The sequence below is a fragment of the Cynocephalus volans genome, chromosome 5 (assembly GCF_027409185.1).
Source record: "Cynocephalus volans isolate mCynVol1 chromosome 5, mCynVol1.pri, whole genome shotgun sequence".
Classification (NCBI taxonomy): domain Eukaryota; kingdom Metazoa; phylum Chordata; class Mammalia; order Dermoptera; family Cynocephalidae; genus Cynocephalus; species Cynocephalus volans.
Genome location: NC_084464.1, coordinates 65,462,209 through 65,480,050, shown reverse-complemented (window position 1 = coordinate 65,480,050; position 17,842 = coordinate 65,462,209). Strand labels below are relative to the sequence as shown.

The 17,842-nt window shown below is 35.5% G+C and overlaps 1 protein-coding gene across 1 annotated transcript in view; it reads right to left on the bottom strand.

Annotated features, from left to right (window-relative positions):
- Positions 1–17,842, bottom strand: part of GFRAL (GDNF family receptor alpha like) — a 66,327-nt gene that overhangs the window by 3,283 nt on the left and 45,202 nt on the right. The gene's annotated exons all lie outside the window — the stretch shown is intronic.

Here is a 17,842-nt window from a genome sequence, read left to right as displayed (position 1 = left end):
CTTCAGTTTCTACTATTGTTACCTATTTTTGCCTCCCTGAAGTACTACTCCTGGCCACTCTGAGGCTCTAGTCTTGGCCATGTTTCTGAGAAACACAGTCCTGCTGGTTTCCAGTAGCCTCATAACTCTAGAAAACATGCTTCATAGTGGCTAGGTTTTAAAAAGAAATCTTTCATTGTGGATTGTAGTCTTTTTTTTTTCTTCTGGCTTTTCCACTTCAAAGACAAAAAGATGCAATACTTAAAATTCATTGATAGATCTATTTTTTAGGTAATTTATTGATAACTTTGAAGTAAAAATCACCTCAATTTTGACTCAATTCTGCACAAATATGAAATGTCAAACATACCAACAGCCCAATAGCCAATTATTTGTTGATGATTATTCCGGTCAGTTTTGAGGCATTTAAGGAAAAAAAAAAAAAAATGAAGTAAAGCCTCCCACTTGAGAGAGGTTTTGCTGTTTTCTATTATAGATATTTCATGCATTTTGAGACTTGGAAATCCAAATATGAGTAGACAGTTTATAGAAATGAGTGTATCAAATAGCAGGATATTACATCTGATGACAACTAGTGACAAGAGGCTCTGAGCAGAAAAGGAGGTGAGAAGATATATTACCAAAGGTTCCATTCAATCTTCTCTCCACCCAGGGCTACTGCTGTTTGGAAGCCAGCTCCTAGGAAGCCAAGGTTTGAGCTCTATGTTAGTAATAATTAGTAGACAGATCGGAGTTTCATATCAGCAATAGAACTTTCAGGGTGGGTCAGGGAGAAGCAACCCAATCCAAAGAGTAGAATAGTAACTGAGGGTTTTGTAACTAGAAAACCCTTTCTCAAAGAGTCTAAACTCTAATTCCATTAAGGAATTTTTTTAGCCTCCAGCTCATGTATTGGGTTATCATATATTTAAGAAGCCTCCCCTTCTTAAGAACTGAAAAATCAACCTCTTCAGAATGTAAAAGGAATAGAGGTAGAGCTTGTGAATTTTTTGACTTTTGCAGTTGTAAAATAAATTGTTATTAACTATAAAATTGGAAAGGAAAAATTGAACAATTTCAAATAATACTGTTTTTTATAATAGTGGTTCTTTTTGGAAGAATTAATTTTAATCAAATTGAGCATAAAAATTTTTAGTGAGATAAATGATCACGGTAAAATTTTTATATTTCAATTAATTCAGAATATGAAGGATAAATGTTTGGCTTCTTTTTAAATTCCATGGCATTTTGTGAAGTTTTCAGCAGATTCATGGATGAAATGTAAACGTATATAATATACATTGGCTGATTAATTATTCCAACAATGCTGTGGTTTTTCTATATGAAATTCTATCACTAAGTGCACTTAGTCTAGTTAGGTATCACAATTAATCTTTGCTTAAGAAACAAAGTATTTTGACAAATTAGGCTATCTTTTAGATATACAAGTATAACCACCTAAAGTAATTATTAAACATTCACCTAGCAAAGTTTAGAAAGAATTGTCTCATACACTAAATTTCACTCACACGGAACTCATTAACAAAGTTATAATAGATCAATGACAGAAATTCTAGCTAATGATAACAGTGAAAATTTAAATGTGTCCAGCAATCACTCCACAACCTTAAATATTGCACCCTAGGAGGATACCAAATACCAGTTAGAAAGATTAATGTTACTGAGAGTTTCTCAGCTACTGAAGCCCAGTGGAGATTCCTCCCCATCTTTTATAAACAGTGAGGTTTACAGCATTTTATAACCATGAAATTAAAGTAGGCAGAATTGATAACTAACCTCACTCCCACATCCTCTGCTGTATTTATAGATAAACACTGTCAGTGACTTGTTTATCTTAACTGGTACCCTAGAGGAATTAAATACCATTATGAACTACGTTGTAAAATCCTTGTACATTTGACAGGAAATCAAGATAAATTTCAGTCTTGCAACAGGAAAATTTTAAATACTGTTCTCCCCAAATGAGCTGCAGAGATGTGATCATTTCTATATTTCTTTTTCCAAATCCTTGTGAAACAGTGGTTGAGAGCTAATGGGGACTGAAATTCTGCTTTGTATAATTTATACAAAATTGCAAATTCATTGTAAAGGTGTGGTAGATCAGATACAAAACAATAACTTAAAAATAAATGTCAGAATACTTGAAATATAATAGTTTGAAATAGAAATTAAACATATGACAAACTAAACATTTGTAAACCTTTATTTTATTTCATTTTAACTAAAACATATAACTTAGAGAAGTCAGCTTGAGGGAAAAAACTGTCTGTATCTAGAATAAGTTTAATGGGAAATATGTTCTCAAAATTGAATAGTAATTTTTACCTTAAATTCTACAAGCACCAGGAGAGCTTGAAATAAATAAGACAAATGTGAGATAAGAATGGGAATAATTTGCATTATGTTTTATAGATTTCATAACTTGTGTTTCACATATGGAGTTTTTTAGTGTACAGAATGTTTTTAATGAAAATTATGTAAGTGAAAGTACCATTGATTGTCCAAATAGATGTCTGATGTCTTCAGTTGAAATTGAATAATTTACTAATGACTACCCTTTTGGATATGTGTAAGATTTTGCCTGGATGGTTTATATAATTTTTTATAGGCTGATTGAAAATACCAGGGAAAGAGTTAGGGGGAAAAAAAAATTAAAAAGAAATGCATTTTGGAGAGTCTTCATAGTTATTTGGAATGATGAGATGATCCAAAATGTTTTAAAACTTGAGTTCTGAGATGGGAAAAGAAAAGTGCATAATTGCAGTATTCTTTCCTAAACATAAATTTGCAAATCTGCAGGGAAAAGCTGAATATAAAAGTATGAAATGTGCTGTTAATTCTCCTTAGACAGCAAACCTACTTGAAAATAGAAACTATGTCTATTTAATTTACTACATAATAAGACTACCACAATGCCATGCCCATGCACTTATCTAATGGTCAAAAGGTATGTATTAGCAAATTTGCATTTGAAATACCACATCTGTCACTGTGTAGTACATGATTATATAATGTTTTGTTTTTTTCTTATTTTTAACTGACATAAGTTAAGTGTCTTCACATAAGTCACCATTTCTTAAAATGTACATCCAGTTTCCCAGCTGCAATACATATGGTTATAAAGAGCCCAGGGAATTTCACCACAAAGTATGGTACCCTGATATGCTGAGTATTTTGAATTAAAGTCCCTTGGAGATCAGCAGATGCTGCAAGAGACTTTTTACTTGTCTACATAAGGACCAGATATGCCAAAAAAGAAAACACCTTCAATCCCTTCACTGAGTTTTTTTTTTTTTTTAAAGGAATTTGTTTATTTTTTTACTTGACCCATACTGATTGAACATATTTATGGGGTACAGAGTTATATTTAAACATATGTATATAATTAGTGATGATCAAGTCAGGATAATTAGCATATTCATCATCATAGAACTTTAATATTTCTTCATGAGAGTATTTGAGCTCCTCTCTTCTAGCCATTTGAGAATGTACAATAAATAATTGTTAATTATAAATGACTAGAACTACTGTACACCACTAGAACTTATTTTTCCTATCCAGCTGTAATTTTGTATCAGTTAACCAACCTCTCCCTGTCGCCCCCATCGTCCCCTTCCCAGCCTCTAGTAACCACAATTCTATTCTCTACTTCTAAACGTTTAATTAATTAATTTATTTTTAGTTCCCACACAGGAGTGAGAACATATGGCATTTATCTTTCTGTGCCTGACTTATTTCACTTAACATAATGTCTTCCAGTCTTGTTCATGTTGCCAAAAATGACAGGACTTCATGCTTTTTCATGGCTAGGTATTATTCCATTGTGTATAAATAACAAATTTTCTTTATCTGTTCATCTGTTGATGGACACCTAAGGTGATTCCATATCTTGGCTATTGTGAATAGTGCTGCAGTAAACATGGGAGTGCAGATATATTTTTGGTATGCTAATTTCTTTTCTTTTTGATAAATACCTAGCAGTGGGATTGTGAGATTGCTGGATCATATGGTAGTTTTCTGTTATAGTTTTTTTTTTTTTTTTAAGGAATCGCCATACTTTTTCCATTATAGCAATACTAATTTACATTCCCACCAGCAGTATGTATAACAGTTCCCTTTTTTCACATCTTCCCCAGCGTTTATTTTTGTCTTTTTGATAATAGCCATTCTAACTGTGGTGAAATGACATCTCATTGTTTTTCTTTTCTTTCTTTCTTTTTTTTTTTTTTTTCTGACCAGTAAGGGGATCGCAACCCTCAGCACAGTGTTGTCTGCACCACACTCAACCAGTGAGTGCACAGGCCATCCCTATATAGGGTCCGAACCCGTGTCCTCGGCGCTACCAGCGCTGCACTCTCCTGAGTGAGCCATGGGGCCGGCTCCTCATTGTTTTTCTTTGATTCGCATTTCCCTGATGATTAGTGATGTTGAACATTTTTCAGTTACCTGTTGACCATTTGTATGTCTTTTGAGAAATGTCAGTTAAGGTCATTTGTTCATTTTTAATTGGATTATTTGCTTTTTGGCTGTTGGGGTTAAGTTCCTTGTGTATTCTGGATAATAGTCCCTTGTTGGATGAATAGTTTGTGAATATTTTCTCCATTCTGTAGGTTGTCTTTTCATTCTGTTGATTGTTTCTTCTACTGTGTAGAAACTTTTTAGTTTGATACAATCCTATTTCTGTCTTTTTTGTTGCTTGTGCTTTTGGGGTCTCATTCATAAAGTTGTTGCCTCATCCTTCTTCCTGAAGTGTCTCTCTTATGTTTTCTTTTAAGAGTTTTATAGTTTCAGGTCTTATATTTATGTCTTTAACCTATTTTGAGTGAATTTTGATATAGGTGAGAGGTATGGGTCTAGTTTTATTCTTCTACATATTGCTGCCCAGTTTTCCCAGAACCATTTATTGAAGAGGTTGTCATTTCCACAATGTATGTTGTTGGTGCCTTTGTCAAAAATCAGTTGGCTCTAAACATGTGGATTTATTTCTGGGTTTTCTATCTTGTTCCATTGGTCCATGTATCTGTTTTTATGCCATTGCCATGCTATTTCGATTACTATAGCTTTGTAGTATATTTTAAAGTCAGGTAGTATAATGCCTCAAGCTCAGGATTGCTTTGCCTATTTGGGGTCTTTTGTGGTGCCATATGAATTTTAAGATTGTTTTTCTATTTCTGTGAAGAATATTATCAGTATTTTGATAGGGAATTGCATTGAATCTGTGGATTGCTTTGAGTTTTATGGTCATTTTGACAATGTTAATTCTTCCAATCCATGAACATGAAATGTCTTTCCATTTTATTGTGTCCTCTTTAATTTCTTTTATTAGTGTTTTGTAGTTTTCATTGTAGAGATCTTTCACCTCCTTGATTAAATTTATTCCTAGGTATTTTATTTTTTGGTACCTATTATAAATAGGATTACTTTCCTGATTTCTTTTTCAGCTAGTTTGCTTTTGGTATATAGAAATACTTCTGATTTGTGTATGCTGTTTTGGTTTCCTGCAACTTTACTGGATTTGTTTATCTGTTCTAAGAGTTAGAATAACCTAAAGAATCCACCTTCCCTGAGTTTTCATTAACTAAACTTATACTGCAGGGAGGAAGACTGAGGAATGTAACCATACATGGACAGATTTTGTTGCAAGCCAGCATCTCTTCCCTTACACCCATTCAATTTCCAAAGAGAATCAATTACTAACTATTGTCTGAGCAGTAGGCCCATTCATTCCCCCTAAAATAATTTACTTCACATTTCTTCATCTTCCTTTCTTCTATGAAGAAGGTTACATGACTATTTGTACCTCATTGGGTTACTAGGTAATGTGATTCTCATGTGATTTTCCCATGCTATGCAAATTAAAATAAATGTGTATGCCTTTCTCTTCTATTAATCTGACTTTTGCCAGTTAATTTTGAGCACATATTTAGAGGGTGAAGGGGTTAGCTTGCCCTTTTCATCCCTACAGTTACTCAGTCAATAAAAGTTTGTTAAGCAATTATTTAGCCTGGAGATTAATTCTAACAGTCAAGTTTCTTTACTGGTGGCAAAGAAAGTATCTCGGTCATTGGATTAAAGATATTTAAGAAGAATAAAGGTATTTTTATAATTTCTCTGAACCTCAGTTTTCACATTCATAAAATTAGACTAGTAATACCTATATTTGCAAGATACTTTTGAGAATTAAAACTAATATTAAAACTAACATTACGCTAACTCTTGTGGACCTCCATGAGAAAGGAAATGAGACTGGAAAGGAAAACAAGGATACAAGAAGGGATTCTTTTGCTGTTTTTTTTTTTTCTCTTTTCCTTTCCCCTTGTTTTTCTCTCCCTCCCTTCTTTCTTTCTTATCTTTCTTCAACAAGGGTTTAGTGGACATTTACTATTGACAGGCACTGGAGATAAAAAGGTGATTCACATGTATTTTTTCAATATTATTAAATGTGGTGTGAGGATATACCAGGTTTGCTGCTTTTGAAGTCACCAATCAAAGACTACTTCAAAGATGATAGCTCAGGAACCACCTGTTACCTGTGGTTTCCATCCTTTTATATGCAGTAATACATTTTCTAGCCATACTGATAGAACCCCACACAACTCTGTTAAAGCATCAATACTAAAGCTATCTTTTGTAACTATCCTTCATTAGCCAAATGTCTTGAAAGAGTTGTATATACAATATTATCCCTTCCTCACCCCATTTTACTTTACAACCCTTCTAAAAAGGCTTTTGCTCCACTATTCCACTGAAATTATTTTTTCAAGTTCACCTAAGGCCTACTTGGCCATTTTAATATATTCTTCCTCTGTGGCTCTTTCGGCTCTACCTAATTTCTAAATGCTGGAATATTACAAGACTCAGTCCTACCCCTCCCCTTTAATAAGAAATATAATAATATCACCAAGTGATCTCAATTTTCCAATGGTTTTAAGTGAATTTCACATTTATATCCAGCTGCTTTCTTGATATTGTTTCTTGCGTATCTCACAGCCATCTTGAGTTAAACAAGTCCAAAACTAAATTTAGATTTTCTCTTATTAGACTAATTGCTCTCATTGTGTTTCTTAAATTTCAGTACGTAATTCAGTTCATCCATAACATTCAGATAATCTAGTAATTATTCTTGATTTTTTTCCCTTTCCCTTAATCACATATCCCACTAGCCAATTAGTCCTGTTGATTTTACCTAAACATATCCCTTAATTCAATTCTTCTTCATTGTTATCTTCACTGACCTAGCTAAAGCCCTCATCATACCCCGTTGGATATGCTTCAATAAATACTTCTGATATTCTCAACTTACCTTTCTATTTCCACTCCTGTCTGTCTCCAACAGCAATCAGGGAGACCAAATCAAATCATGTACCTCCCCTACTTAAAATCTATAAGTGGCTTCTCATTGAACTTAAATGAAAACCTGAAGCCTCTACCATATCTAGAAAATACTGCATGATCGCAGTCTTACTGATCTCTTCAATTCATTTACTCTTGTCTTTGCCCATTTTATTCTGGCCACCAAGAACCTTCTTTCCTCTGCCGCCCACCCCTTCCTCTCTCCCTCCCTGTCTCCCTGTCTCCCTGCCTTCCTGCCTTCCTGCCTTCTAGTTTATCATATACACTAGGTCTTTTATTGCTGGAGCACTTGGAACTTGCTATTGCTTCTGCCTGGAGCAGACTTCTCTTCCTTCAGGTGTCTGCCTGAAGGCCATCTCCTTGGAAAGATGTGAAGGATCATAGTGAAGTAAAACCCTCTGTCATTTTCTATTTCAGAAACCTGATTTCAGGACACAATAAATTCAAAGTTTTTTAAAAGAAGCAAAATTTTCTAACCTGTGTTCTATGAAACACTAATTCTGTAAGAATACTTTCATGTGGTAGGCAAATAAAAGATCCCATAAGTAAGTGACTTTGAACAATTCCGGGTTAGACAAAATAAATTATATGTAATTTTTTTCTGCGTTTTACAGTTTTTTAATATACTAGAATGGGAGAGATTACCTAAATTTATTTTCTTCAGGGGATATATCTGGGAATCCCCCCCCCCCCCCACACACAAAATCCTAGAAAACCTGAGTATATGACTGATAGACAAGCATTTATATATTTTGGGCAGGCATAAGATGTTAGTTGAGGATCCTTAGCTTTACTTAGTCAATGAAAAGCCAGGGAAAAACACTGATAATATTTTTTGCCCATGAATATAAGCACTAATTTATAATCCTTACCTCTACTAAACACACATATACACAATCACCTGGAATGACAATTTTTTCTCGTTCTCTATTTTTGCGAGTCAAGCACATTTTCCACCCTGTGATTTGGGAGATGCCTTACCTCGCAATTGTTACTAATGTTGCCCCTTCGAGAGGTTGGTGTGATGCAACGTTAATTCCTCTTGCTGCAAATTAATCTGCCATTCTTCAGTTTCTTAGCATGTCCTCATGGGAATTAGAGTTTAGAATCAACTGTCTACTTAAGAGATCCATTCCAGCAGAACTGGGAGTTCACAGATCATTTATTGCTAGTCACCTATAAATGTCCACAGGACCATGTGGTAGAAACCACCATATTTGGACCCAAATAAAGATAGTCTAGTTAAGTAATTGCTTCCTGCTTCAAGGCTAACGCTGTTACAATCAACATGGGGATTTAGTGGTAGGATGATACATGGCCCTGCTCTCAGGAAGTTCTCAATCTAGTTCTCAGTAAGGAGAATAATGTGAATAAAGCAAAGTGAAATCAAAAAGAAACAACTTGGGAAAAGGTACACATTTGAGGAATGGTGGGAAATAAGAGTAATTTGTGTTCTGGGTGTCCTTGGAAATCAGAGAAAGGAGTTTAGAAGTGGGAAGGACGAAAGCGAGCAATATATGTCTTTTGCACGCAGAAATGACATGATCAAGGCAGAGTTTGAGAATTAGTCTTATAGTTTGTGGGTGAGATCTAACTAGGAAGCTGCAGCAGAAATTTAGGCATGAGAATGTAAAACCTAAAAATAGATGGTAGAAGCTAGAGTAGAGAAGAGAGAAAGTGTAAGGATGTATTTAAAACAGAGATTTTTATTGGGAAGCAGAATGATGCAGAACATAGCAGCACAGTACTAGAATCAGATGTGGACTTAAAACCTGCTCTGTCTTACCCCAGCTCTGTCATTTTATGCAACTTGAGTCTCTGTTCCTTCATCATTAAAATGGGATTATGCCTGCCACAAAACTTACTGTTAAAAACTAAATAAGGGAATATGTGAAGAAAACTTGGAACAGTGCTTGGCACAAAATAAGTGCTTAATAAATAATATTAAGTATAATACCATTTAAATTTTTATTTTATATGGAAAATGAAGAGGGTTAAATCAAAGATCATTCTAGTTTTTGAAATGACATGATATCATAAAAAAGATTTGGAGTGAAATATAAAAGAGTAATAAAGGAGAGAAATACAAAGTTTGTCTCCCACTCTTCAACCTGAAAGTGCGAAGGAAAGAACATTGGCTTTGGAATCAGAAAGAACTTGATTACAATCTTAGATGAGTCATCCACTAGATGCAGTAACCTTGGACAAGATAATGTAATCTCTGAGCCTCATGCTTCTCACATGTAAAAAGGCAATTTAGATAAACTATTATTTTTCTCAAGGATTCCATCCTCTTTCACTCTAAAGGATTATATATCAACCACAGAATGCCCTGTGACTTTGACCGCCATTTTTGTGGGAGGTGCATGTTTACTGCCTCACTGACATTGTACTTTACCTTGACTTGCATTAGTCAAAAATGTGAGCAGAAATGATGTATGTAATGGTCTAGCAGAAGCTTAATAGTGATTCTGTTACTTGATTTGCCTCTTTGCCATGAAAATGGCATGTTCCAAATAGTGGCTGTGCCTTTAGCTTGAGTCTAGACATGGGAAACAGAGCCTGAGGAGTCAACCCACAGATGCCTACATGTAGTATGACATAAAAATCAGTCTTTGTAAGCCACTGAAATTTGGCAAACCTAGCAAAAGCTGACTGATTCAGGGGTAATAATAAAACATGAATGAATATTGTTGAAAGGTGGTAGGTGCTTCATCAACCTCTTTCTTTTCTTTCTTCTCATGTATTTTTCAATTGAATTGTAGGTGGAGGGAGAAGAAAAAAGTGAAGAAAAGGTGAAAAAGGAGGAGAGTGGACTTAGAATCGGAATAGCCTTGAAGTATTTCCACCTTGGGAGTATGAAAGCTTTCCCTTCTTTTTTTTTGGAAACTTCAGACAGCAGAATATGCATTGATCGTAGTCTCCCCTTATTTTTCATGCACCACTGTTAATTTTAAGTTCATCTTATTTTCAGAATGATGTATGAGATGCAACATCACTATGTCTATTAGAATTATATTATATCCACTGATAAATTAAGGCTATGTTATTTTCATTCATAAACACCTTCAGGTGCATTACAATACAAGATATTAGCCCCTTTGTAAATATGGATTTTCTAGCTGTGTTATTTTAAGTAAACCCACAAAGACATAATGAGAACTGGAAATAAAAATAGGCTCCTATTAAATACAGACAATAGAATGTAGTGAGGAGTGATATAAAAGCACAGTGAAAAGAGGCTATAGCCTTTGGCTTCAAACTGTGGATTCAAGACCCTGTTCTAAAATTTGGTAAATGTTTGGCCTGGACTATTTTAGAAAAACAAAACAACAAAACTATTCTATGCCCCAATTTCTATTCTACTAAATTAGTATGATACTTATTGGCTAATCGTGAGGATTAACCGAGGCAAGACATATAAAGCATCTTGCAGATAAACATACAATAGAAGGATTTTTTGTAATTAAAAAAGTATGTTTTGATTGTAGTTACACATCAGTATTAACTATGAAGCATTTAAAATTAAAGATTTCTGGGCCCTGTCACTATAAGTTCTGATTTAATAGGTGAGGGGGAAAAGTAGAGATAAAGTACTGGGCATCATGATTTTAAAAAGCTCTCCAGCCACTTGCAGTATGCGGTCAGGATTGAGAACCACTGATAGAGTGGAAAACACATAGTTTGGAGGTGAAAGAGAAATCAGATTCTAAACCACGTTATGGTAGGCTAATGGAATAGAAGTTCTTAAGAGAGGGGTCATTGGTGAGGGAGAAGCAGAAAGAGTGTTTGGGGAATTATGTTTACTACATAAAGGACTTTTTAAAATATCAGCAATTGCTGGAGAATAACCAGGTGTAGGGATGGTAACTGCTAAGGCAGTTTTACCAATTAAAAAAAATATTTGAATCAGTAAGAGATGTTACCACCTCAAAAGTTCTCTCCTTGCTACCTGGCAGTATTAAAAGAACCAGAACAATTAAAAGTAACAATATTTCCGTTATAGGGTAGGGGTGCTGGAATGGAAGTTTGGACCAAAGAACAGTAGGAGAAGTTAACTGGGTTGAAGCAGTCGTGTAGAAGTGTTGGAAGCAGCTATTAGGGTTGTAGACATATGCTTAGTGTACATTTTCAATGTAATAACTACCATATGTACTTTAAACAAAATGTCATTGTAAGTTTTAGACTGTCTGTTACACTAGGAAGAGTGAGTGACTAGAGACAAAGGTACTGAATCATGGCAGGCCTGGGAACTTCAAACAGCAGCAGCAGCATCTTCCTACATGGATGCCAGTGACACATAGCAGGGTATCTCTAAGATAGGTCACCCTTTGAAAAAAGCCATGCAGACTGATTTATGTGGCTTCCCTCCTCTCAGATCACCTTGACTCCTAACTAGAGATACAAGCAAGAATTGGTAGTCTCTGACCTCTTTTTGCAGCTGAGTTGTTGAGAAAGACCCCTTCATGTATCTACAATAAGTGTCTGGCCACATGACTCAGGTGCTAATTCAATAGTAGAACATCAGTTCCTGAATTACTGCAAACTTGAAGCATACTGGTGGTTGGGAAAGCTCAGTTTACCGTCTCAGTGGCAACCAAAGGAAACCATTCCAGCCTAAGGCAGAAGCCAGCAGAAAGGAAAGAGACAATGGGGAATAGTCTCTGTCACACAGGCACACTCTCAAAACATCACTAAGCACTCACTTGTGCCAAGAAGCAGTTTTCATCCATTCCATATTTTTTAATCTGGTTTGAACACTAATTTCTTTACTGTAATTTGTACCACATGCCCTGAATAGATGTTTTCCAAAGAGCAATGGGTGAGAAGAATGAAAATTATGTTGTGCCCATTTTCCCAGTTTACTAGATATCAATTGTGATGTTAGAGCATTCTTGCAACTTTTAGATTGAGGTAACATTTACTGATGTTTGCAATGCTGTATAGGATTTTTGTGAACCTATGAAAAGAACTCTAGCAGATGATTCGAGAAAATCTGTTGCTAATGGAAGATGAGCTATTGACATCATCAATAGATTCTTAACAAATCTCTACTCATTATTCACCTCTGTCATTTAAAGAACTTTGTGTAAGTACCAAACATTCTTTTTCTCCTAAAGAGTCTCCCTTATGATATCCCAGCATGTAGGTGCCAGGGCAGTAACTATTAAGTGCCCACATATGGTGTTTTATGGGAATACATCTGATGCTATTATATTGTTGTCAAAAGAATGGTTGGCTGTTTAAGCCAGAGGTACACATGCTCATAATAAATGATTTTTATGACTTCACATACACAATCATGATGCACAGAAAGCATAAAGGCAAGACTGCTTATTTTATGCAGCTTTGGCACTAAATCCATCCCAAATTATAGTCAACGAGGGGATTGTACGAAGCCAATGAAAGCGTAAGGGTGGAAAATGGAAAAGATAACACTATGCTTTCACATACTGAAGCCTGTTATTGTCCAAATTGTAACAGTATTGTTTTATTTCCCTCCATCATTTTAAATGCTCTTTTCTTCTCTAGTGATGCCAAAATGTGAGTTGTCTTACTCATCAATGGCAACTCTTTAATCTTTCTTTTTTGGCTTAGAGCAAACAAAAAAAAGTCATCATGGATGATTCATACACCATTTCATGCTTAGTGGCAGACTTTTCTCCCTCCTTTAACAACACCTAAAGCCTCTAAGAGGAGAGTTGGGAGAAAGTGAAGGTAGGAGACACATGTTCTCCTGTTGTTTCTGTTGAGGGGTTGTACACTTCAGTATTTCCAGATTACAGCCGTGTGAAGTATTTTCTGCAAAATAGGAAGTCAAGCCAAATTTGCTGGGTTTCAGTTCTGCAGACAAAATTTAAACCAGCTGGCTTGTATTGGCAACTTTTGCGTGCAAGTAGACCTACTGGTGAAACTAAAGCCAGCATTTGTCTCCATTGGAATGCGCTTCATATATAGGAGCTGTACCCCCGTGTCTCTTCTCTTGAAAAAGTTTTGATTTTTTAAAGATCCTAAGATGAAACCTGCCAGATAATTCCTGAGAGAATATAATTGGAATTTTAGCCAACAGAGATGTAAGGTGCAACCAGATATGATACTTCTCTTAGTCAAATCTTCAGATAGATGAGAGGAAGCTGTGCAGTCTGATTCTAAATTACCCAGATTAAAACAGATAATGATTCTCTATGCACGTGAACTTACAAAAACAAAAGCCAACAGACATATTCACATACATTTTAACTTATATACATAATATACAATTGTGTCTGGTCAAAGTGGCAACTAATGGGCAACTTATTGGATTTATAGATGATACAAGTTTTACATCATATTTGAGTATGTCTTAAGTGGAAATTGAGTCCCGTGCTAAAAGATTACTCAGTTTTATAGAATTAAACACATAAGTAGTAAAAGCAAAGAAACATGCTCTGTTACAATTGTTTAGTGAGTCTGGGGCATGTTATTTGTGAAACTATTTAGAATTTGGAAAACAAAGCAATAAAAGGTAATCTAACACTAGAGAAAACCCTTTTACTCCAAATCTCAATTTAGATCCCTGAAAGAATGAGTATTTTTCCAAGGGTAAAGAAGGAAATGAGACAGGCTTTCCTAAAATTTTAGTGTAATCTTAGGAAGGAAAAGTTATTGGCAGACTGTTAGCCTTTCTGGCATTAAGAAAATTAAAAAAAAAAGTTACTCTAGAGGTGGTTTTGTACACAGGCAGTATGAAGCTTTGCTGAAAATGTGCTGGCCTTGAACATAACCTCAGTTATCTAATTCAAGAATATTAGGGCACATCTAATATCAGACATCATTTCTGTGAAACCATTACCAAAATTTCATATGTGAGAAACCTGAGGTCTAGGGAGAAAAATCACTGATTTCCCCTATATCATTTGGTATAGTTAGGGCTAGAGCTTGTTTCCTAGGCTCTTGTTCTTTATATTATAGCAAATTGCCTCCCATCAAACACACTTTTCAAAGATTCTCTTGTTACATACACACATGTCCCCTGAGAGATGTAACACATAAATCAATTGACAATTATAAATGTTATAATATTTGATGAAAGAAGTATATTATGGTAGATGAAATCACAGCTTCTGATGACAGAAACTGCCTTGTTTAAATTCTGGCTCTATTGTCTTCTGTGTGACTTGAACAAATTACTAACTTCTATATGCCCCAGTTTCCTCTTGGGTAAAACAAAGCACCTACGTCCTATATTGCTTGTGAAAATTAAATATTTAAGGCATTTAAAGTGAGTAGAATGGTGTCTGACACAGGAAGCATCAGGTCTCAGGACCTTGGGTATATAAAAGACAAGTCAGCTAGTGTTCATAGCCAGGGTGTAGCTTTAAAAGGGAAAGTAAAATCTTTAGATGTTTATTGAACCTCCGTTTGAAGGATAATATAACTAATAGATTTGCAACATAACCAGCGCCATTTTAGACAAGCCCAAGTACAAAATGGCACCGTCCACCCCTTCCCCTCCCCTCCCCCGTTCTCTTTTACAAGAAGCCTCATAGTTTCCGAGAAAATGAAACTTTCGGCATTTCCACATGCGCAGAACTCTCCTTCCCCATGACCCAACTCAATCCCCACTCCGGAATTACATCACCCAGCCTCTTGGTGCCAACATACCAATATAAGCTCCCACCGCCCTAGTTTAGCTGCTGTCTTCCATTTCCAGGGTAGCCCTGGGTTGTTCCCCACTTTTCAGCACAGCCCAGCAGATTCTTTTCCTTTAAATAAAGCTTGAATGGTACCCAGCATCTCGGCTCACTTTCTTTCAATAACTTGTATAGCTTCAATTTTCTCCATGTCATCATTCACAGTGTTGAGGTAAAATTTCAAGAAGATCCGTGAACATTTTTCTTGATGTTGGTTAAATGGTAAGAATGTTTTAAATAATTTGTCCAGATCCTGATATGGACAGTCCCTGATTTACTATGGTTCAATTTATGCTTTTTTTTTTTTTTTTTACTTTACTTTGTGAAAGCCATATGCATTCAGGAGAAACTGTACTTCAAGTACCCATACAAGCATTCCTTTTTTTCACTTTCAGTATTCAATAAATTACATGAGATATTCAACCCTTTACTATAAAACAGGCTTTGTGTTAAATGATTTTGCCCAACTGCATCCTTATGTAAGTGTTCTGAGTACATGTAAAGTAGGCAAGGCTAAGTCATGATATTAGGTAAGTTAGGTACATTAAATGCATTTTCAACTTACAGTGGGTTTATCCTTACCTAACCCATCATAAGTCGAGAAGCATCTGTACTAGTCATTTTAATGCAATGTTTTCAAGATCTGCTTCTGGCTATTAGTCATTCTCCCTTTATGCAGTCTCTTTGAGGCAGGTGATAGTGTGCTTGAAGAGTGCCCAAACCTGATAGTCATTGTTTTCCATCAAAGGTTATGTTGAATTTAAAGCCAGATGCACAGGTAAACCTCATCTATGGGTTCCACCTCTCTATTCTAAAGACTGGTACCTTCCAGGATAGCCCCAAGAACACCATCAGAGAGGTTGGAGCCTTCCATGTAGTCTAATCTGATAGCTGAGACTGATTTACTTTCTGCTATTTGTGGAAGATTAGGTAAATCTAGAATAAATCTAAAGATCTAAGATTTATCTATTTGCAGAGTTCTGATGCAGATTCCAACTTCCAGGACCAAAGTGTTCTCTATAGTTGCAAAAGTTACCATGGGAAATATGACTTACTAAAATACATTCAGGTTTCATATTGGGTATTTAAACGAGTACCCATTATCTAGCTGGTCTTTTCCCCCCACCCTTTGCTTGCTCTTTACTTCGAAGCCTAATTTTACTCAGTGGGAAGCACATATTCTTCTCTACTTTCTGAACATCATGTTTTGTATGCTAAAAATCAAGCGATGACACAGCTCTGATGTTCTATGACTTTTGACTTTTATCCTTCAGATCAGTGGTTATCAATGGGGACAGTGAAATTGTGAGGCAGAAGAGTTCTTCCAGCCATCCATGTCTACTTTTTCATGTTTATAACATGACAATCTTGCATACAGTAACAATGAATTTATACTTAATAAAGAACAAGCATCACCTCGCTATTCTTTAATCAAAACCAGTGCCTCTTTTCCTTTTGAGTCTGGGGATGTCTTATTGTGTGGAGATAAATGGGAAGTGTTGAGTTCTGCTGCATTGACTTGGTAAGCAAATTTAAAAGCATGAGAAAACTGGGGATGGTATCTCAAAGCAACCAGTGTTGAAGCTCCTCCTGTGGAGGTACAGTAGTGTATGCTTATATTGATGACCCAGGTAAGAGGACATTGCTAGACTGGCAGATTTTTAGGGAAGAATCAACGAGTTCTCTAAGCCAGTGGTTCTTAAAGTGTGATGCCTGGACAAGCGATATCAGCATCACCTGGGAACTTGTTAGAAATGCAAATGCCCAGGCTCCCTCTCAGGCCTATTGAATCAGGAACTGGGTAGAGATCCAATAATATGTGTATAACAAGCCCTCCAGGTAATTCTGATGTAGTAAAGTTTGAGACCCACTGCTCTAAGACACTATCAAGAAAAGTTTCAGGAGATTATAACGACATCTGCTTGAACTCTTTCATGATACTTAGACAACCAGTGTCTGTGAAAAACAAAATATTAGATTGTCACAATGTACCAAGTCAATTAGGTTGATCTATTTCTCAGTAGCAGACATGCAGTTTATATATATATATAAAATGAGATAATTTTTTTTCTTAAGTCCCTTAAGAGATTATTTAGGTTATTGCCACTCAAAGTGTGATCCCTGGAAAATAGCATCATCTGGGAGCTTGTTAGAAATGCAAATCTCAGGCTCCATCCCAGACATACTACATCAAAATCTGCAATTTAACTGGAAACCATGTAATTCTTATGCACAGTAAAGCTTGGGACTGATTGCCTTAATTGAATATCTCCCCTCAAATCATTCAAAGATAACATTATATTTAAGAAGTCACTTATCCTGAAAAAATATGCCTTAGATCTTCCAGAAATTATCCTGTTTTCTCACACCACTTGTGTGATGTCATAATTATAAAAAAAATGTTGATTTGTGTGATTTTCCAAATCCTTCAGTATCTACAGTAAGAATTAATATTTACTGAGTTTTACTATGTGTTGGATATAACTTCTTCACCGATATAAACTTTGCATCAGCATTCTTGGTTAGAGATGATTATTTTAATTTCCTTTTCACAGACCTGAAATTGAGGCAAAGAGAAAGTAACTTGTTCACAGGTTCTTATCTTTTAAATAATGGAGAAATTATTTGACTCCAGATATACTGGTGCTATATTGCCTCTCTAAGGTCTATTAACACTTCCAAACATGACATTGTTGCTGATCATGGTTTTTAACCAAAATTCATCAGGCCGAGGGAGGAGAGTATGTATTTTAGATTTGAAAGCTGATAAAGATTAAATGCATTGATTTATCCCTGAGGACCAAACTAAAAGAAAT